The sequence below is a fragment of the Ornithorhynchus anatinus genome, chromosome 1 (assembly GCF_004115215.2).
Source record: "Ornithorhynchus anatinus isolate Pmale09 chromosome 1, mOrnAna1.pri.v4, whole genome shotgun sequence".
Taxonomy (NCBI): domain Eukaryota; kingdom Metazoa; phylum Chordata; class Mammalia; order Monotremata; family Ornithorhynchidae; genus Ornithorhynchus; species Ornithorhynchus anatinus.
The window spans coordinates 30,383,303-30,404,888 of NC_041728.1; the positions used below are offsets into that span (position 1 = coordinate 30,383,303).

A 21,586-nucleotide genomic window follows, 5' to 3' on the forward strand; every position below is an offset into this window, starting at 1 on the left:
GGACAATCTGACTATCCTGTATGTACCGCAGCACTTAGAACAGTGCCCTGCACGTAGTAAGCGCCTAACAAGAACCATAATTATTATTATTACGTGCTTGGCCCATAGTAAGTGCTTAACAATGCCATAATCATTATTATCATCAGATGAGTTGGCCATCCCCCAAATGATTGACAGGTCATGTAGACGAATCGCCCCTCCATTAAGGAATGCGCCTTTTGGTGGAAAGAAGGACAGTTCACTCCTTCTGGTGCCCAGAGCGGTCTGGGAAAGTTCAGTAAATATTGTTGAGTGAATGAGCGAGCGAATCTCTCGACAATTCTGTCTGAATATGGCTCCTTGCCCACCAAGATTGCCACAGATTGATAGGAAGCCTATGGAGGATCAATGAAGAAACATCGCTCTTGAGATCTGAGGGTACTTAATGGTATTTGATGATTGGGGATTTCTTTTTTTTTCCTCCATGAATTCTCTGGCGCATTTAGCCCAGATCGACCTCCCCATCCTCATGGGGCTTTTCTAGTGGTATTTGTCAAGTGTTACTATATGCCAGGCACTGTGCTAAGCACTAGAGTAGGTACGAGCAGGCAGGTTGGACACAGTCCCTGTCCCACATGGGGACTAGAGAGTATTAAGCCCCATTTGGCAGTTGAGGTCACTGCGGCACAGAGAAGTGAAGGGATTTGCTTCAAGAGACGCAGCGTGGCTTAGTGGCAAGAGCCTGGGCTTGGGAATCAGAGAACGTGGGTTCTAATCCCAGCTCTGCCACTTGTCTGCTTTGTGACCTTGGGCAAGCCACTTCACTTCTCTGTGCCTCAGTTACGCATCTGTAAAATGGGGAGTAAGACCGTGAGCCACATGTGGGACAACCTGATGACCTTGTATCTACCCCAAAGCTTAGAACAGGGCTTGGCACATAGTAAGCGCTTAACAAATAAAGTAATAATAATAATTTGCCCAAGGGCATACAGCAGACAAGTGGCAGGGTCAGGATTGGAACCCAGATCCTGTGCTCTCTCTACTAGACCACATTGCTTCTCATTTTCCCAGTGAAGGATTTTTTTTTAATCCTAGCAATATTTTTTCACTGGGGATCATCTTCTCCACAATAGTTTTTATCCTAGCTATCTAGTTCTAGAAGTTTATTCTAGTTTATCTTTGCTCCAAGCAATTTAACAAAAGCTTCAAGGACAGAAGGGAGCTCCTGGTACTGGAAAAGGGGAAAGGTCTGAATGAATATTCGATAGATATTGATTAATAGTGATGATTTTTGTGCAGATTGCATAGTTATGTGGGGTTTATATAGGTGTAGGCTATGTTAGCGGTCGGTAGGATCTACAACTGGTGAGTCGGTTTGAAACAGACCGTTATTTGGATTTTTGCAGTACCTGTCTCTTTTGGTGTCATTCTGTTGTCGTGAGATAGCTGAATATCAGTTTGCGTCCTTCTAGTCATTCATTCGTTCAGTTGTATTTATTGAGCACTTACTGTGTGCAGAGCACTGGACTAAGCGCTTGGGAGAGGACAGTAAAACAATAGAAACATTCCCTGCCCACAGTGAGTTTAGAGTCTAGAGGGTACTGTGAGTTGAACTCATGGGACTAGAAAGCAGCTAAATATATTTAGGGTTTAGCCTTTTGTTATCTGAGAAAATCAGCATTTTTTGAAATAATTGCACTTTGGAAATTTCCTTCTCCTTTTGGTTTAGAAGCTGCTTCAGCTTTACTCAGTTGGCTTTACCAGTTTCTTCAGTCTGACAACTCCTCAATTCCTCCCACATTGACTCCCATGCCCACAGACCCTACCAGATATTCCAGGCTTGTAACTCCATCCTGAAGTTCCCATTGTCCCCACCGCTTCCCCCCTAAACTCCGATGACCGTATCAACTACTTTGTTGGTAAAATAGAAACCTCCAGGTGTGAACTTCCCAAAGACTCACCACCTGACCACTTGATTGTGGCCTAGTGACAAGAGCCCGGGCTTGGGGGTCAGAGGACGTGGGTTCTAATCCCTGCCCCGCCAGTTGCCTGCTCTGTGACCTTGGACAAGCCACTTAACTTATCTGTGCCTCCGTTACCTCCACTGTAAAATGGGGATGAAGACTTTGAGCCCCTTGTGGGGCAAGCTGATTACCTTGTATCCATCCCAGCGCTTAAAACACGGCTTGGCACATAGTAAGAGTTTAACAAACACCATCATTATTATTATTAATTATTATTACCTCCCCTCCTTTTACTCCCCTGCCCACCAGCTAATTTTGAAGAAGTGGCTTTCTTCTACATTCTAAATCCGTGCCTTCTTCTTGAGCCTCTGAATCCAGCACTTTTCACTTCTTGAAAACATCCTCTCACTTCTCCCCCCAAATCCACCAGATCTCAGCAACCCCCACCTTCAGTGCCCTCCTAAATTGCAAGGTCCCCACCCATCAGCCACATCGAACATTTACCAAGTTAAAGATGCACATCCCGACCATTGCGACTGAACACAGTGACTCCTTTAAAAAAAGATACCAGATTTGGAAACTGCAAGTCGCTTTTGTCAACACTTAGTTGGGAAGTTTGAAAACTATAATTAAAATTATGTTTTTGGAGTGTCTGTGGGTTTCATTTATTCATGCTGTCCCTTTCCTCAATTTGCATAGATAATTGAGAGTTGGCAATATCTGGCGTGCTTAAAATCACGGCATTTTTACTGTGCTCTTGTCAAGAATTTCTTAAAAGAAAAATGGGACAAATAGGCCATAAGGACCTCTGCCTTTTCAGTCATTTATTTGCAATAAGATCTTGAAATTCTTGCTACATTTAATCCTTGTTTGCCAAACTCCCTCAGCACTTTTTTCCTGGTATTTGTTAAGCGCTTACTCTGTGCCTGGTGCTGTACTATGCGTTGGGGTAGATACAAGCTAATCAGGTTGGACACAGTCCGTGTCCCACATGGGGCTCAGTCGTAATCTCTGTCTACAGATGAGGTAACTGAGGCACAGAGAAGTGACTTGCCCAGGGTTACACAGCAGATGAGCAGCAGAGCCAGCATTAGAACCCAGATTTAAACTAATTGATCATTCTCACAATATTATTCTCATTATTCTTATATTTGTTAAGCGCTTACTATGTATCAAGCCCTGTTCTGATTGCTGGGGAAGAGACAAGTTAATCAGGTTAGAGACAGTCCCGGTTCCATAAAGGGATCCCAATTCTCAGGAGCAGGGAGAACAGGTATTGAATGCCCATTTTACAGTTGAGAAAACTTGAACAAGCAATTTGGAGGAAATATATGGCTCCTCAATCGATCAGTGGTGTTTATAGAGTGCTTACTGTGTGCAGAGCACCGTATTAAGCCCTTGGGAAAGTAGTTTGTAGACATAATCCTTGCCCCCAAGGAATTTGGAGGCTAGGTGGGGAGACAGACATTAAAATAAATTACAAATGGGGTAAATGGCAGAGAGTAAGGATATGTACGGAAATTCTGTAGGGCTGAGGATGGGGTAAAAAGTGCTTAAGGAGGACAGGTCTGAGTGCTTAGACGATCCAAAAGGACGGCTACGTAGGAGAATTGAAGGGCTTCGTCAGGGAAGACGTTTTGGGGTTGAGGTTTTGCTGTCCTCTTCCTTGGCCTTTGGGATTCTGTATACAAAATTTCTACACGTACGTTCTGCTGGAATCTCAAACTCTACATAACCAAAATTGAAGTGCTCGTCTTCCCTCCCAAATCCTCTCCTCCCCGAGTCTTTCCCATCACTGTTGATAACCCCACCATTCTCTCTGTCTCTTAAACCAGCAACCTTGGCAAAATCCTCTGATTCTTCTCTCTTTCAATCTGTGTGTTAATTCAGCCACCAAATCAATTAATCTGTGGTATTTATTGAGCGCTTAACGGTGTTCAGAGCAGAGGATGGAAGAGTGCAGTACAAATCTTCATAATTCCAGAATCCACCCCATCTTCTCCATCCTATCCTAGAATCAAATCCAATTTTCTTTATTTATATTGATGCCTGTTTACTTGTTTTGATGTCTGTTTCCCTTCCCCCTCCCCGAGACTATAAGCCCGTTGTGGGCAGGGATTGTCTCTATTGCTGAATTGTACTTTCCAACCGCTTAGTGCAGTGCTCTTCACATAGTAAGTGCTCAATAAATATGATTGAATGAGTGAATGAATCCTATCTGCCACCTCACCGGTCTGAGCACAGGTCATATCCCGACTCAACTGCTCATCGGTTACCTTGCAGAGCCCTCTCTCTCTGCCTCCAGCCTCTTCTCACTTCATTTAACTTCATTCAGTCCTTTCAGTAGTGCAGTGCAACAAGTCATATAATAATAGTAATAATAATAATAATGTTGGTATTTGTTAAGCGCTTACTATGTGCCGAGCACTGTTCTAAGCGCTGGGGGAGATACAGGGTCATTACATTGTCCCACGTGAGGCTCACAGTCTTAATCCCCATTTTACAGATGAGGGAACTGAGGCCCAGAGAAGTGAAGTGACTTGCCCAGAGTCACACAGCTGCCAAGTGGCAGATCTGGGATTCGAACCCATGACCTCTGACTCCGAAGCCCAGGCTCGCTCCACTGAGCCACGCTGCTTCTCTAATAATAATTATGTTACTTGTAAAACGCTTACTATGTTCCAACCACTGTTCTAAGTGCTAGGGGAGATACAAGTTGATCAGGTTGGACACAGTCCCTGTCCCACATGCGACTCTCACTCTCATTCCCCAATTTTTTTTACGGATGAGGTAACTGAGGCACAGAGAAGTTATGTGGCTCGCCCAAGGTCACACAGCAGGCACGTGGCAGAGCCGGGATTAGAACCCAGGTCCTTCTGAGTCCCCGACTCTCGATTTCCGTCGTGGCTGTCGTGGCTGGGATGGCTGAGGTGGGGGAGGTGACCGGAGAAAGAACATTATCTCTCCCCCTCTCCTGACCGGTGGAAAAGGCGGGGGAGAAGTGGAAGATCTGTTAGCTGGTTAAGGGTTGGCCTAGCCGGGAATGTACAACTATATTGTTAATATATATATATATATAAAAAATGGTCCAAGAATGGCAATGGAAGGAGTGGATTCAGGAATGAATCAGTAGTACTGTTTGATCCCAAACCACAGGTTATAACCCTTCTGAAACAACAACCCTGTATCATCTAATATCTAGCTCCAAACCTTAACGTTCCAGCTAAGGCCCTCGGGTAAATAAATCCTGCCACCTGGACTGAGTTTAAGCAACCAACAGTACCTACCATTCCTCTTCAAACTCTTGGAGCGCATTGTCTGCACCCACTGTCTCCACTTGCTCTCCCCCCGTTCTCTCCGTGACCCCTTCTAAATCTGGCTTCCCGTCCCGTTCGCTCCACAGAAACTACCCTCTCGGAGCTCACCGGTGATCTCCTTCTTGCCAAATCCAACGGCCTTTACTCCATCCTAAGCCCCCTCGTCTTCTCAGCCGCCTTCGACGCTGCCCACCACCCCCTTCTCCTGGAAACGTTATCCAACCTTGGGTTCACTGAAACTGTCCTCTCCTGGTTCCCTTATCTCTCTGACCGCTCATCCCCAGGCTCTTTCACCGGCTCCTCCACTGCCTCCCACCCCCCTAGCTGTGGGGATCCCTCAGGGCTCAGTTCTGAGGCCCCTTCTATTCACCATCCACTCCTACTCCCTTGGAGAACTCATTCTCTCCCATGGCTTAAACTACTTCTCTCCAGGGATGACTCACAAATCTACATCTCCAGCCCCGTCTCTGCAGTCTCACATTTCCTCCTGCCTTCAGGACATCTTTATGTGATGCCCCACCAACTCCTCAACAAGTCCAAAACAGAACTCCTTATCTTCCCACCCAAACCCTGTCCTCCCCGTGACTTTCCAATCGCCGTAGATGGCACCGCCATCCTTCCCGTCTCGCAAGTCCTTCGCCTCGGCATGATCCTCAACTCAAGTGACTTACCCAAGGTCACACGGTAGACAAGTGGGGGAGCCAGGATTAGAACCCAGGTCCCTCAGACTCCCAGGCCCGTACTCTATCCACTAGTCCACACTGCTTCTCAGCTACTTCTTGAGTTGTCTTTAAGTAGATTGCATCTTTTAGGGAGTCCACACGATTCACTGGTAGTCATGCCTGGGCACTGAAACCGACCCCTTGGGATGGGCCGACCTTGGCAATATATCTCCCAGTTGCGTAGCTTGTAGCCTAGAGCTCTGTACCCACGTCAGATGCTTAGGGTCTTGCCAACGACGAGAAGCAGCGTGGCTCAGTGGAAAGAGCACGGTCTTAGGAGGTCATGGGTTCTAATCCTGGCTCTGCCCCCTGTCAGCTGGGTGACTTTGGGCAAGTCACTTGACTTCTCGGTGCCTCAGTTCCCTCATCTGTACAATGGGGACGAAGACTGTGAGCCTCAAGTGGGACAAACTGATAACCCTGTATCTACCTCAGCACTTAGAACGGTGCTCAGCACATAGCGCTTAACAAATACACATACCAAAACCTGGCCTGGTTCAGCCGTTACAGCGACCCAAGCTGGAGTCTTGTGCCTGGGGCCTGCCAAACAGGATACCTGTTATTCCCCCTGCACAGTATCCCTCCAAGTGAGGTGTGGAAGCAGCATGGATAGAGCCCGGGCCTGGGAGTCAGGAGGTCATGGGCCCTAATCCCAGCTCTGCCACTAGTCTGCTAGGTGACCTTGGTTAGGTCACGTCACTTCTCTGGGCCTCGGTTCCCTCATCTGTAAAATGGGGAATTTATTCAATCCATTCAATTGTATTTCATTCATTCACTGACCTGTGAACCCTATGCGGGAGTGGGACTGTGTCCAACCTGATTTGCTTGTATCCACCCCAGCATTTAGTAAAGTGTCTGGCACAGAGCAATCGCTTAACAAATTCCATACTCATTATTATTTTCACTTCTAGTTCAGTCCTGCTCTCTTCTGATTCAGTGACCTTCATTCCATCGTATTTTAATTGTATTTATTGAGCACTTACTATGATGCAGAACACTGTACTAAGAGGTTGAGAGAGTGCAGTGTAAAGAGAGTGAAGTATAAAATAGAGAAGCAGCATGGCTCAGTGGAAAGAGCCCAGGCTTAGGAGTCAGAGGTCATGGGTTCTAATCCTGACTCCGCTGCTTATCAGCTGTGTGACTTTGGGCAAGTCGCTTAACTTCTCTGTGACTCAGTAACCTCATCTGGAAATGGGGATTAAGACTGTGAGCCCCACGTGGTGCCTGATTACCCTGTATCTACCCCAGCACTTAGAACAGTGCTCGGCACATAGTAAGCGCTTAACAAATACCAACATTATTTTTATTTTTATTATTATTATTAAACAGACACATTCCCCATCCACAACGAGCTTAGTGGCTTGCCATCTAGAGCAGGCCTGTATGTGGGGACTTGACACCAGTTAAATAAGCCCCTATTCCAGCCACCGTCTTTGAGCCTTCAGACCTGGTCCTAGAGACTTAGGTCCAGGGTCTAACTCTGACCAATTCTGGACCAAGTTGATCTCTTGGTTTTCTGTGGGAATTTTTTTTTTTAAATGGCATGTGTTAAGTACTTACTCTGTTCCAGGCACTGTACCGAGCGGTGGAGTAGATATAAGCTAATCGGGTTGGACACAGTCCATGTCCCATGTGGGGCCCACAGTCTCCATTCCTATTTTACAGATGAGGTAACTGGGGCATAGAGAAGTCAAATGACTCGCCCAGGGTCACCCACGGTGGCGGAGCCGTGATTAGAGGCACGTAGCTTCAGGAGCCACAGATGAGGAAGATTTTTGAAAGTAAAGGAAAGCTTCAGGATTGTCAGGAGGAGGAGAGAGTTTGAAAGCGTTTACAGGGTGCAGCGGAGGAGCCCCCAAATGATGAGGCACAAAGAGAAACAAAATTTGAAGGATGAATCCCAACTAGGGCAGACATTTGTCCAGGTTTCTAGTTGGAGGGTCCCCTGTCCAGAACTGATAAGACACACTGTTTATTTTCATTTTAAACACAGAGTTACCCTCTGTCTCACCTCCTCCTGCTGAGCTCAAGGCAAAAACAAGGTGAACCCAGTAGCTTTGGAGCAAAATGATGGGACGGATTCTGAATCTCAGGAACGAGCTCTTGCTTCCGCACTGCCTCTAAAATGTTCCTTATGTTACGCTGCAAAACCTGACTTACGTCTGTTCATGAATGGCGGTGAGTTCTTTCTTTGAAGGACCTTTTCCTGAGACGGTGGCTCTAAAGAAATTTCCCCTTTCACCCTCCGTACTAGTCCCCAAACAAATCGGAATGAGTCGAAAGTATATATAAAAATACAGTCTGCCCTTCGGAAAAGAACAGACGGTATAAATATAAGGATCCTGAGTGAAACGGTTTAGAAAAAATGCTTCAGTAAGAGGAATTCAGGAAAGTGTATTTAACAAAAATTCCACAAGGATAAGCTTAGTGCCAGTACTGTAAATTGTAAAGCTTAGCGTGGCTCAGTGGAAAGAGCATGGGCTTTGGAGTCAGGGCTCATGAGTTCGAATCCCAGATCTGCCACTTGTCGGCTGTGTGACTGTGGGCAAGTCACTTAACTTCTCTGTGCCTCAGTTCCCTCATCTGTAAAATGGGGATTAAGACTGTGAGCCCCACGTGGGACAACCTGATTCCCCTATGTCTACCCCAACGCTTAGAACAGTGCTCGGCACATAGTAAGCGCTTAACAAATACCAACATTATTATTATTATTATTAAAGCTTCTAGTTTATGTTTATTTTTAGCCAAGAGGTGTAAGCGTGCTTTTGTGAAACTGAAATTAAGATTGTGAGTTCTTTTTTCAGATGTCTGCTTACTGATGAACTCTCGTAAAGCTAGTTTCCTTCTCTAAACGTGGAGGATGAACTCAGTTGATTGTTTAATAATTAGGGCTGAATGAAAAACAAAGTCGAGTTGAGGAATTTTCAAGCACGCTCTTATTAGTGCTAGCATTTCTTTTCTACTTTTCCGACATCTTGTGAAAGAGCCATCAGTGAAATTAATTTTGGGAAAAGGGGCCTAGGTCCTCCTTGAAAGTTGCAGTTTAAGTGACTCATAAAGGTAAAATGAAGTGGACCCGTATTTGATGCTCCAGATACTGATCCTGGTACTCTAGAGATGAGATAGTTTAATCAGAAAATTATATTCCACTGTCATGATCCCGCTACCATTTTCCTTAGGACTTAGGAGTGTTGTGTGTAGCTCTTTGCACAGAGAAAGTGCTTAACAAAATACCACAATTACTGTCTTTTTTTTTCTAGGAAAGAGAAGTATTTGTGTTTCATCCCTGCTGCTTCAGAGCAAAAAGCAATTTAGTTCAAATTAAGAAACACTTTTATAACTCACCCTACCTTATTGTCGAATTAGTACTGTAGCTGCTAAAGTGGTCTGAAGATAAGACGTTTCCCATGCTTATTAACTTTTCGGGCTTTCAAATACCGTACAATTGTTGATAAGGAAAGTTTCTGTAGGATGAAATTTTTAAAAATCCAACAATCTGTCCCCAAGCAGTAATTATATTAAAGTCACCTCTGGGGCGCAACCTTACTCCTTGACCTTTTCTTTCTCCATCATTTTCTCCATTTATTTTTTGCATCACTGAAATTCAGTGATATTAGAACTTAATTTTTCAATGTTTTAAAGTTTTCGTTAGAGAAGCTTTTGGCTCTTCAAATATAGAATACTAAAGAGACGTAAGATTCTTGCCTACTTTATCAAAGATAGCCACAGATGACATTTGAAGCTGTTTGCCCACAGTCCCACGTGGCTTATGCACATGTCTGTAATTTATTTAAATGTATGTCCCTCCCTGTAGACTGTAAGCTCATTGTAGGCAGGGAACATGTCCGCCAGCCCTGTTATATTGTACTCCCCCGAGTGTTCAGTACAGTGGTCTGCACAGAGGAAGCGCTCAATAAATGCAGTTGATTACCATAGGCTATGAAATTTAAGTCAGTAAAGTCTGCCACCAGCTGCAAGTATTGCTCATCTACTTGTACAGCGTTCTTTATTACTCTGTTGCTATAGAAGCTGTTGCGCTGAGAAGCAGCGTGGCTCAGTGGAAAGAGCACGGGCTTTGGAGTCAGGCCTCATGAGTTCGAATCCCAGCTCTGCCACTTGTCGGCTGTGTGACTGTGGGCAAAAGTCACTTAACTTCTCTGTGCCTCAGTTCCCTCATCTGTAAAATGGGGATTAAGACTGTGAGCCCCACATGGGACAACCTGATTCCCCTATGTTTACCCCAGCGCTTAGAACAGTGCTCGGCACATAGTAAGCGCTTAACAAATACCAACATTAAATACCAACATTATAGAACATCCCTCAAATCTGCTCCCCCTTCTCCGCTCAAACAGTTACCTCTTTGCACCCATCCTCCTACTCCCATCCTTATCCAAACTCCTGGAACAGGTCTTCTAGTAAGTCATATTTTTCAAAACCTTACTCCTTGCACAGTAAGCACTAAGCTCGTGGGAGAGTCGTGGCTTAGTGGAAAGAGCCCAGGCTTGGGACTCAGAGGTTGTGGGTTCTAATCCTGGATCTGCCACTTGTCAGCTGTGTGACTCTGGGCAAGTCACTTCACCTCTCTGGGCCTCAGTTACCGCATCTGTAAGATGGGGATTAAAACTGTGAGCCCCACGTGGGACAACCTGATTACCCTGTATCTACCCCAGCTCTTAGAGCAGTGCTTGGCCCAGAGTCAGCGCTTAACAAATACCATCATTATTATTGTTGTTATTTTTAGGGTATAACAGACACATTCCTTTTTACTTCGGCTGCCTTCACTTTTCTGCCCGAGGTCTCTTCTTGAGCAACTCCAGTCTGGTTTTCAACCCCTTCACTCGACTGAGGCTGATCTTCTTTGAGCCAGTTACATCTTCTGGGCTCCTAATCCTCCTTGGCCCCTTGGCTGCTTTTCTCACTGTATTTCCTTCCTCTAGGAAACACTTTTAGGCCTCAGTTTTACTGACGCTTAATACGGTGCCTGGCAACATAGAAAGCCCTAAACAAATACCGTAATAATAATAATACGCTCCTGCTTCTTTCTCCTGCTATCTCTTTTCAGCCTCTTCTCAGTTTCATTTGCTGGCTCCTCTCTTACCTCTCGTCACTACACTTCTCGCTGTCCACCCACACCGTGAGGGAGCGCATACCCTCACGAGGCTTCAGCGACACGTCTATGCGGATGACTCCCGAATCTCCCTCCCTGGCCCTACCTCTCATTTAACCTGCAATCCCTTTGCGCTCGCCTTCAGGACATCTCCGCAAATATGCCAAAAACTGAACTGCTCATCGGAAGTAGCTTGGCTTAGTGGATAGAGCCCGGGAATCAGAAGGACCCGGGTTTTGCTCCCAGCTTCGCAACTTATCTGCTGTGTGACCGTGGGCAAGTCATTTGATTCCTCTGGTTCTTAGTTCCCTCGTCTGTAAAATGGGTAGGAAGACAGTGAGCCCCACGGGGGACATGGATTGGGTCCTCCTGATTAGCTTATATCTACTCCGGCGCGTAGTTCAGTGCCTGGAACATAGAAAGCGCTTAACAAATACCCTAAGAAAGTAGAAAAAACCCACCTTTATAGATTTACTCCTTTTACCCATTACCGCCCATCCTATTTTTTCATCCCTCCCAAGCTAACCTTCTAACTAAACCTCGCTTTTGACTTTCCTGTTTCCATTCCCTCACTCAAGCCTCTCCTCAGCATAGAACTTGCCCCCTCCTTACACTCAATCTCCAAGGGCTCCTTCCCCTCTGCCTTCAAACATGCCCACGTCTCCCCCATCCTAAAAAAACCCGCTCTTGACCCCACTTGCCCCTCCAGTTATCGTCCTATCTCCCTACTACCCTTCCTTTCCAAAATCTTAGAACGAGTCGTCTACAATCGATGCCTAGAATTCCTTAACTCCCATTCTCTCCTAGACCCCCTCCAATCTGGCTTCCGTCCCCTCCACTCTACCGAGACTGCTCTCTCTAAGGTCACCCATGACCTCCTTCTTGCCAAATCCAACGGCTCCTACTCCATTCTGATCCTCCTTGACCTCTCTGCTGCCTTTGACACTGTCGACCATCCCCTCCTCCTCCATACCTTATCTCACCTTGGCTTCACGGACTCTGTCCTCTCCTGGTTCTCCTCTTACCTCTCTGGCCGATCATTCTCGGTCTCCTACGCTGGAGCCTCCTCCCCCTCCCATCCTTTAACTGTTGGAGTTCCTCAAGGGTCAGTTCTTGGCCCTCTTCTGTTCTCCATTTACACTCACTCCCTCGGTGAACTCATCCGCTCTCACGGCTTTGACTACCATCTCTACGCAGATGACACGCAGATCTACATCTCCGCCCCTGTCCTCTCCCCCTCCCTTCGGGCTCGCATCTCCTCCTGCCTCCGGGACGTCTCCGCCTGGATGTCGGCCCGCCACCTAAAACTCAACGTGAGCAAGACTGAGCTCCTCATCTTCCCTCCCAAGCCCGGTCCGCTCCCAGACTTCTCCATCACTGTGGATGGCACGACCATCCTTCCTGTCCCGCAGGCCCGCAATCTCGGTGTCATCCTTGACTCGTCCCTCTCGTTCACCCCACACATCCTATCCGTTACCAAGACCTGCCGGTTTCACCTCTACAATATCGCCAAGATCCGCCCTTTCCTCTCCACCCAAACGGCTACCTTACTATTACGGGCTCTCGTTATATCCCGGCTAGACTACCGTGTCAGCCTTCTCTCTGACCTCCCTTCCTCCTCTCTCGCCCCGCTCCGGTCTATTCTTCACTCCGCTGCCTGGCTCATCTTCCCGCAGAAACGATCTGGGCATGTCACTCCCCTTCTTAAACAACTCCAGTGGTTGCCTATCGACCTCCGCTCCAAACAAAAACTCCTCACTCTAGGCTTCGAGGCTCTCCATCACCTTGCCCCTTCCTACCTCTCCTCTCTTCTCTCTTTCTACTGCCCACCCCGCACGCTCCGCTCCTCTGCCGCCCACCTCCTCGCCGTCCCTCGGTCTCGCCCATCCCGCCGTCGACCCCCGGGTCACGTCCTCCCGCGGTCCCGGAACGCCCTCCCTCCTCACCTCCGCCAAACTGATTCTCTTTCCCTCTTCAAAACCTTACTTAAAAATCACCTCCTCCAAGAGGCGTTCCCAGACTGAGCTCCTCTTCCCCCTCTACTCCCTCTGCCATCCCCCCTTTACCTCTCCGCAGCTAAAGCCTCATTTTCCCCTTTTCCCTCTGCTCCTCCACCTCTCCCTTCCCATCCCCACAGCACTGTACTCGTCCGCTCAACTGTATATATTTTCATTACCCTATTTATTTTGTTAATGAATTGTACATCGCCTCGATTCTATTTAGTTGCCATTGTTTTTATGAGATGTTCTTCCCCTTGACGCTGTTTAGTGCCATTGTTCTCGTCTGTCCGTCTCCCCCGAATAGACTGTAAGCCCGTCAAACGGCAGGGACTGTATCTGTTGCCGACTTGTTCATCCCAAGTGCTTAGTACAGTGCTCTGCACATAGTAAGCGCTCAATAAATACTATTGAATGAATGAATCCAACAGACTGCAACCCTTCCCAGGTTTCAAGTGCTTCTGAAATCCCACCTCCTCCAACATAGCTTCTCCGATTCATTGTCAGGTACCTAAGTCATTTAAACCCATCAACCATCTCGAGCATCTGTGTACGTACTTATTCTCAGCATTTATCTTTATTTTGGTATTCAGTTGTTCATTCGAGTATGGATTTTGCCCACCGCCCTGATTAGGATGTAAGGTCTTTGGGGGCTAGGAATGAGTCACTTGTTTCTTTAGTACTTGCCAAGTGTTTAGCACAGTGCTGGCTACCCAATACATGCTGTTAATATTACGATTATTAGGTGCGAAAGAGTTCAGGCCTCTCCTGGCTGACTTCAGTCATTGCGGCAACAGCAGCCGCAAGACCGAACTAGAGCTTTGCCAGCTTTCTAAAAATTGTGAAGCCCTCACCCTGCTCCGGCTTTCCCTCAACTGTCAGCTCGTTGTGGGCAGGGAATGTTTCTGTTATCCTATTGTCCTTCCCCAAGCGCTTAGTACAGTGCTCTGCACACAGTAAGCGCTCAGTAAATACGACTGACTGATTGACTCAACTCTTTCCCTGGCTGGAGAGGGTCTAATGAGAAATCTCCATGTCACTGGATCTGTCGGGTCAATCAGTCGGATCTATTGAGCGCTTACTGTGAGCAGGCAGGGAATGTGACTATTTATTGCTGTATTGTAGTCTCCCAAGCACTTACACAGTGCTCTGCACACAGTAAGCACTCAATAAATATTATTGACTGACTCAACTTCTTCCCTGGCTGGAGAGGGGCTGATTAGAAGTCTCCATGGGACTGGATCTTGCAGGTCAGTCGGTTGGATTTATTGAGCGTTTACTGTGAGCAGGCAGGGAATCTGTTTATTGCTGTATCGTAGTCTCCCAAGCGCTTACGCAGTGCTCTGCACACAGTAAGCGCTCAATAAATATGATTGAATGAATGAATGATTGTGAGCTCCTTGGAGAGGCCAGGAATACGCCTAATTCTTACCCGTGGGTTTTCCCCCAGCATTTAACTCAGTGCCTTGCAATCAATCAATTAATAGTATTTATGGAGCACTTACTGTGAGCAGGGCACTCTACTAAGCGCTTTGGAGAGTACCATTCAACAGAATTGGTAGACATGTTCCCATTCCACAAGGAGCTTACAGTCAGTTGGTGATGATTGAAAAAACCTCCTTTCGTTGTTAGTGGTGAACAAAATAAAACATAATTCTCTCTGCAAAAATATATTGAAAGTGCCAATATTTGGTGGCGGTAGATCTTTTATCTTTATAGCCACTTTTGCCTAAGAAATTTCTCACAAAAGCTGTATTGATGTTAATCGAATGCTGCTACAAGGTGTTTGGCAGAATAATCTATATTTTCACAAGTTTAAGTTAATAAGAACATCTATATCAGCTTCAGCTCGTTTCAAAATGTAGCAAAATAAATCTGCATTTACCATATGGGAAAAGGCAGTGATAAACAAGAATAAGTTTCGGGATTCTTCATTGATGTTTCAAGTCCCAAAGAAGCATTGAAAATAATTGCCATTGCAGAATCATTAAGCGATATTTTTAAAGTACTGTACGTAATCTGTATGTATCGACATATGTATATGTGTCAAATGCGCAAATACTCCCAATTTGAGTATTTATTCAGAAGCAGTGCAGCCTAGTGGAAAGAGCACAGTCGGAGGATCTGGATTCTAATCCTGACTCCATCACTTGCCGCTGTGTGACTTTGGGCTAGTAACTTCTCAGTGCCTGTTTCCTCATCTGAAAAATGGGGATTCAATGCCCATTTCAGTGGCTCTCCCTTCCTTTTTGAATAATAATGATGGTATTTGTTAAGCGCTTACTACGTGCCAAGCACTGCCCTAAGAGCTGATGCGAGCTCCGTGTGTGGCAGGGGCTGTACCTTGTGTTTACCCCTGTGTTTACTTGGCACCTAGTGCGTAACATATATTATAATTATTACCATTATTATCATTATTATTTAAGAGTAGATAATTGATGCACTTAAAAATATAAAGAGAGATTGTAAACTAGATTAAAAAATCCCCTGCTACATTCTAAATCCTTGAGGGCAGGGATCTGGCCTACTAATTCTCTTGTGCCTCGTACAGTGTTCTGCACATGGTACCCAGTGAATCCTATTTTTTGATTGGTTATAATTGGGCATTCCGCACAAGCAGTTTTGATTGCGCAGGAGCTGTTATCCAAATTGCGAATTAGCCAATTGGTTGCTTCCCCCCCTTTTTGTTTTATTTGCCTGCCTTACAGTGATTTCATAGCTTACTAGACCTAGCTCCTCCAGAAAGTCAAAGAAAGCAAGGGAGAAGAACCGCAACTAAAAACTGGTTAGTTTTACTTCTTGTTTGAGATCCTTCTAGAAGATTTGGCGGAGATGTTTCCTTAAATCATCAGCTAAACTACAGTTCTTGGATTATCTGTGGAGTTCGTTCATTCACACTCACTTTCTCCAAGACCACAGATAACCGCAAATTATTTCTACAACTGTGAAATATGCCCAGAGATGATGCTATAACAAGAACGCTAGCTTGCAAGCTAATAAACAGATACAGTATGGGCATGTTTTCAAACATTCTGTTTAATGTGAGTGTGAGGTAACTGAAATTGGCTATGTTTTCACTGATGATACTTTGTTCCTATTCACGTGTGGGGGTGAATAATAGTAATAATAATAACAGTGATGGTATTTGTTAAGCACTTACTATGCGCCAAGAACTGTTCTAAGCGCTGGGGTAGATACCAGGTAATCAGGTCGTCCCACGTGGGGCTCACGGTCTTCATCCCCATTTTACAGATGAGGTAACTGAGGCCCCGAGAAGTGAAGTGACTTGCCCAGAGTCACACAGCTGGCAAGTGGCAAAGCCAGGATTAGAACCCCCGACCTCTGACTCCCAAGCCCGGGGTCTTTCCACTAAGCAACCCTGCTTCTCTAAACAGTGTGTCTTTATCTGAATAGTGTGTCAACAGGCTCACAGTCTAAACTGGGGAGACGGACAACAAAACAAAACAGGTACAGTTCCCAACAATATATGCTTGACTGATTAGGAGTAGAGTAAATAGCCACAATCGTCTTCCTTCAAGGAACTTCTAACCTAGCAGATCCAAATTGAAGGACATAAAATCTAACATTCTCCTTCCATTAAAATTTTAGATGTAGATTTCCTCTGAAGCAGCAGTTATTTGGCCATCTCAAAAGGGGACAGAGGTAATCAGAATGAAAATTATTCCTCCATCATGGTGGTCGAAGCACATTTTTGGAGGTTGGAAATCTGTGATTGGGTTAAAAGGTTATAGGATTACCAATTTAGCGTTTCCCTCAGAAAACAGATTCATTTTATATTCATTTTTGTGCTTCATATTTATTTATGTAGTTTACATTTTATTATATATTTTACTTTACATTGTATTCATTTTTATGTTTTACATTCAATAGGGCTATATTTCTATGAGTTATTTATTCCTTTAGCAATCTGGCAATTTGTAGAAAGGCTCAAATTAATTTTTACTTCTTTAGTCGAGTCAGAGCACACTTAATTATTTTTGTGAAAATACTCTGAATTAAAAACTAAAGGTCGTCAGCATCTTATTTATGCTTTAATATGGCATGACCAAGTGATTCGCTTTGTTTCTGGTTCACATCTTCGTCTAATTAATTTTGCAGTAGTGGAGAGGAGTGAAAGCATTCTCGTTATCGTTCTTAAATTTCAGGCTGTTGTACAAATCATATCTATTAATATGTTTACATGATTGAAAGGTCATCAGGGAGTAAATGTGGCACTGTCTAGTTTTCGCTTTGGTGTGTTCTTAGTGAGCTCTGACTTAGTCCCGAAACATGTTACATCACTTTAGTAATAACTCTCAAAAGATATTGTAAGCCCAAAGCGAATATTTGTTACAGTGAGAATTTGTAGCTCCTTCGTCCATTGGGTAACATTTGACCTTATGTGACAATAGCATCTCTGTTTCCTTTCACTATAATTGATGTTCTCACTGTGCTCTACTCGTAACAGGGTTTCACCTGTATTCGTACGCATCGATAGTTGAAACGAAATTGTCGATTTGGTGGAATTCAGCCTTTCTCAATTTTCTAAGAAAAAAAATGGGAGAGGTTAAAGGTAACCTAAGACTTGGCTTGGTAATGAGACTATGAGACCCATTTTGTTTTTTTCTATTTCTCAAGTTATCAAAATATTAAGTAACAAATAATGAAACTATAAGGATTCTTGTCTTAGGCCGTCGAGTCATTTCTGACTCATAGGGACACCACGGACACATCACTCCCAAAACTCCCCGCTGTCTATCTGCGATCCTTCTGGTAGTGGATCCAGAGAGTTTTCTTGGTAAAAAATCCAGAACTGGTTTAGCATCGCCTCCTTCTGCGCTGTAAACTTGAGTCTCCGCCCTTGACTCTCTCCCATGCCGCTGCTGCCCGGCACGGAGAGTTTTGACTTGTAGCAGGTTGCCTTCCCCTCGCTAGCCCCTGCCCAAGCTAGGAATGGAACGGACAGGCCTTTGCTTGACTCTCCCTCCCGTAGCCGAGACTGGTAGAGTGCTGGAAACTCTCCAGGTGCGACCCTGAGAGGGGATAAGGATTCTCAAATGCTTTTCCACCTTTTCCACACTTCATCTTAGAGTTGAAGAAACTGATTTCTCTGCACAAGGATAATATTGGCAGTGAGTTTATTAAGGTTAAAACTTGTAATTTGACCATTAAATCTTTTTTTTTCAAAGTTACGTTCCTGCAAACAGCAAAGTATTTTGCAGAGTATCCTGGTCTACCAGTACACATCAGTCTTTGTTTACAGACCTTGGCTAAATAAACTCCCCTTTTCATCAGTCAGATGAAAAACTTGTGTCATCCGTGATTCATTTTTGCCTTTTATCTCTTACGTTCAAACTGTTGCTGAATCCTGTCAGTTTTCTCCCACGTTATTTTGTGTGTTTACTCTTTCCTCTCCAAGCTTACAATCATAACCCAGGTTCAAAGTCCTCGTCGCCGCCAGACTAAACTCTTGGGACAGCCTCCTCAGTGGGCTTCCTGCCGCCTCCCCCCGCCCCCTCTTCAATTTGTACTACCTCCTGTTGCCTGGCTGTTTTTTCTAAAATGTCAGGCTGAACCCATCACTCGGTTTCTCCAAAACCTACCATGGCTACCCATCTCCCTCCCCATCGAACGGAAGCTCCTAACAGTTAGCTTCAAGGCTCTCCACCAGTAATCTCCTAACATACGCCTCTTCACCGCAACCCAGCTCACACTCTGCTCCTCTCAAATAATAATAATGTCGGTATTTGTTAAGCGCTTACTATGTGCAGAGCACTGTTCTAAGCGCTGGGGGAGATACAGGGTAATCAGGTTGTCCCACGGGAGGCTCACAGTTAATCCCCATTTTACAGATGAGGTAACTGAGGCCCTGAGAAGTTAAACGACTTGCCCACAGTCACACAGCTGACAAGCAGCAGATCTGGGATTCGAACCCATGACCTCTGACTCCAAAGCCCGGGCTCTTTCCACTGTGCCACGCAGCTTCTCTAATGAACCTTCCTTCTTACTGAATTTCACCCTTGAGTGTCCTGGCCTTTCCCCCGGCCTACAATTCCCTTCCCCTTCAGATCTCACGGATCGTAGCCCTTTCCATCATCAAAGCCCTCCTGGAAGCTCATTTCCCCTACCCCTGATCCTATGTTCTCAAACGCTTAGTAGAGTGCTGTGCACAGTAAGCGCTCAATAAATGATTGAATGAACGTACCCAAACTTCACTTTTTAGCACTCACTTTTATGAAGTCTGCACATAAGTATACATTGATTTAGGAACTTCTTTTTATTCAGTTATTCATTTGTTGTAGTCAGTTGCTTCAGTTTTCCATGCTGTTCCTGTGACCACTGGTAGCTAGATTTTCTTTGAGCTCCTACTGCATGTATACAATTACTGTCTTTCTACCTCCCGTTAAATTGTAAGTGTCAAGAGCAGAAACTGTACCTTTTAATGTACTTTCCCAATCACCTGGTATAGTGCTCTGCACACAGTCAGCACCCAATAAATTTGATTGAATGAATGGTGCCTGGGAGGAACTGAACTGAAAGTATAGGAGACTGTAAGTTCGTAGTGGGCAGGGAACATGTCTACCAACTCTGTTATATTGTGCTCTCCAAAGCGCTTAATACAGTGCTCTGCACACATTAAGTGCTCAGTAAATACCACTGGTTGATTGAGACAGCCTGAGAAGGAGTTCAGATATATGTGTATATATATATATATAGAGAGAGAGAGAGAGAGAGAGAGAGAGAGAACAGATATTGAATCCCCATTTTGCAGTTGAGGCAACTGAGGCACAGAGAAGTCAAATGAATTGCCCAAGGTCACACAACAGAAAATTAACGTAGCTGGGTTAAGAACCAGGGTCCTCCGACTCCAAGGCCCGTGCCCTTTCCGCTAGGCATCATTGCTTATCAAGCAAATAAGTTTCTTTGCTGCATTTCCCATCTCTTCCTGGGCCCAGAGTTAATCCACATTATTTATTGAGCACCTATTTTGTGTAGAGCACTGTACTAAGCACCAGAGAAAGTACAATAGAGCTAATAAATTGTCTAGTGGACAGAGTAAGGCCTGAGAGTCAGAAGGCCCCGGGTTCCAATCCTGACTCCGCTACTTGTCCGCTATGTGACCTTGGGCAGGTCACTTCATTTCTCTGTGCCTTAGTTACCTCATCTGTTAAATGGTGGTTAAGACTATGAGTCCTATGTGGGATAGCGACTATGTCCAACCTGATTAGCTTGTATCTCCCCCAGCATTAAGTACAGTGCCTGGCACACAGTAAGCCCTTAACAAATACCTTTAAAAAAATAATAGATATCTGAAGGAAATTACAAGATAAAGAAATGGGGAAAAAAAGGTAAGCCCATGTGAATTTGACTTGAATCCCAAATTTGAGGAATTCAAACTCATCTCTTCACCTCCTCTTTTTCCTCTTCCTGTTGGTCATAATCTTCCCTCTCTTCCTGACTTCCTATTTTATTTTTCCTATTAATAATCTTCTCTCACCTAATTGCCGCCTTCTTCTCCCACTCCTTCTCTTCTCTCTATTTCGGTACTTATCTTGGTAGTCACCTCAGCCTCAGCCCCACAGCATTTATGTACATTTCTGTAAGTTATTTATATTAATGATTGTCTCCCCCCTCTAAACTGTAAGCACCTAGTGGATAGAGCATGGGCCTGGGAGTCAGAAGGTCATGGGTTTTAATCCCGGCTCCTCTACGTGTCTGCTGTGTGACCTTGAGCAAGTCACTTTACCTGTCTGTGCCTCAGTTACCTTATCTGTAAAATGGGAATTGAAGCTGTGAGCCCCACGTGGAACAGGGACCATGTTCAACCCGATTTGCTTGTATCTACCCCAGTACGGTGCCTGGCTCATAGTAAGCCCTTAACAATACCTTATTAATAATAATAATAATAATAATGAGAAGCATTTTGGCTTAGTGGAAAGAGCCCGGGCTTGGGAGTCAGAGGTCATGGCTTCTAATCCCGGCTCTGCCACTTATCAGCTGTATGATTTTGGGCAAGTCGCTTCACTTCTCTGTGCCTTAATTACCTCCTCTGTAAAATGGGGATTAAGTCTGTGAGCCCCACATGGGACAACCTGATGAATTTATATCTACTCGAGCGCTTAGAACCGTGCTTGGCACATAGTAAGCGCTTAATAAATGCCATTATTATATACACACACACATATGTATATATACATACACACATACATATGCTAATATATATGCCACTCTTTCCATGCAGACAGTGATTATTGCAGAGGGATTTGCATTTTTTCCACCTGCTGTGGAAAAGAATGCTCTGTCACTTTTTAAAATAAAATAAATGCATAATGGTTAGGTATACTAAAATCAGTTAGTCTTGATAATCCCTGCTACTGAGAACAAGCTCTGTTAACTGCCTTGGAGTGAGACAGTAAAACAACCAGGATGGCAAGGGAAGGGGGAAAAAGACCGCTTTTAAATCCGTACAAATTCCAAGTCCCAGGCAGCATGGAACTTC

The 21,586-nt window shown here is 45.0% G+C and overlaps 1 protein-coding gene and 1 non-coding gene across 2 annotated transcripts in view; one reads left to right on the forward strand and one right to left on the reverse strand.

Moving 5' to 3' along the window:
- GPHN (gephyrin) overlaps nucleotides 1-21,586 on the forward strand; it is a 684,869-nt gene that overhangs the window by 31,056 nt on the left and 632,227 nt on the right. The window lies entirely within an intron of this gene.
- LOC114815962 lies at nucleotides 17,992-18,129 on the reverse strand. Its single transcript, XR_003763751.1, has one exon. It is a non-coding gene; the product is annotated as a small nucleolar RNA SNORA7 (small nucleolar RNA).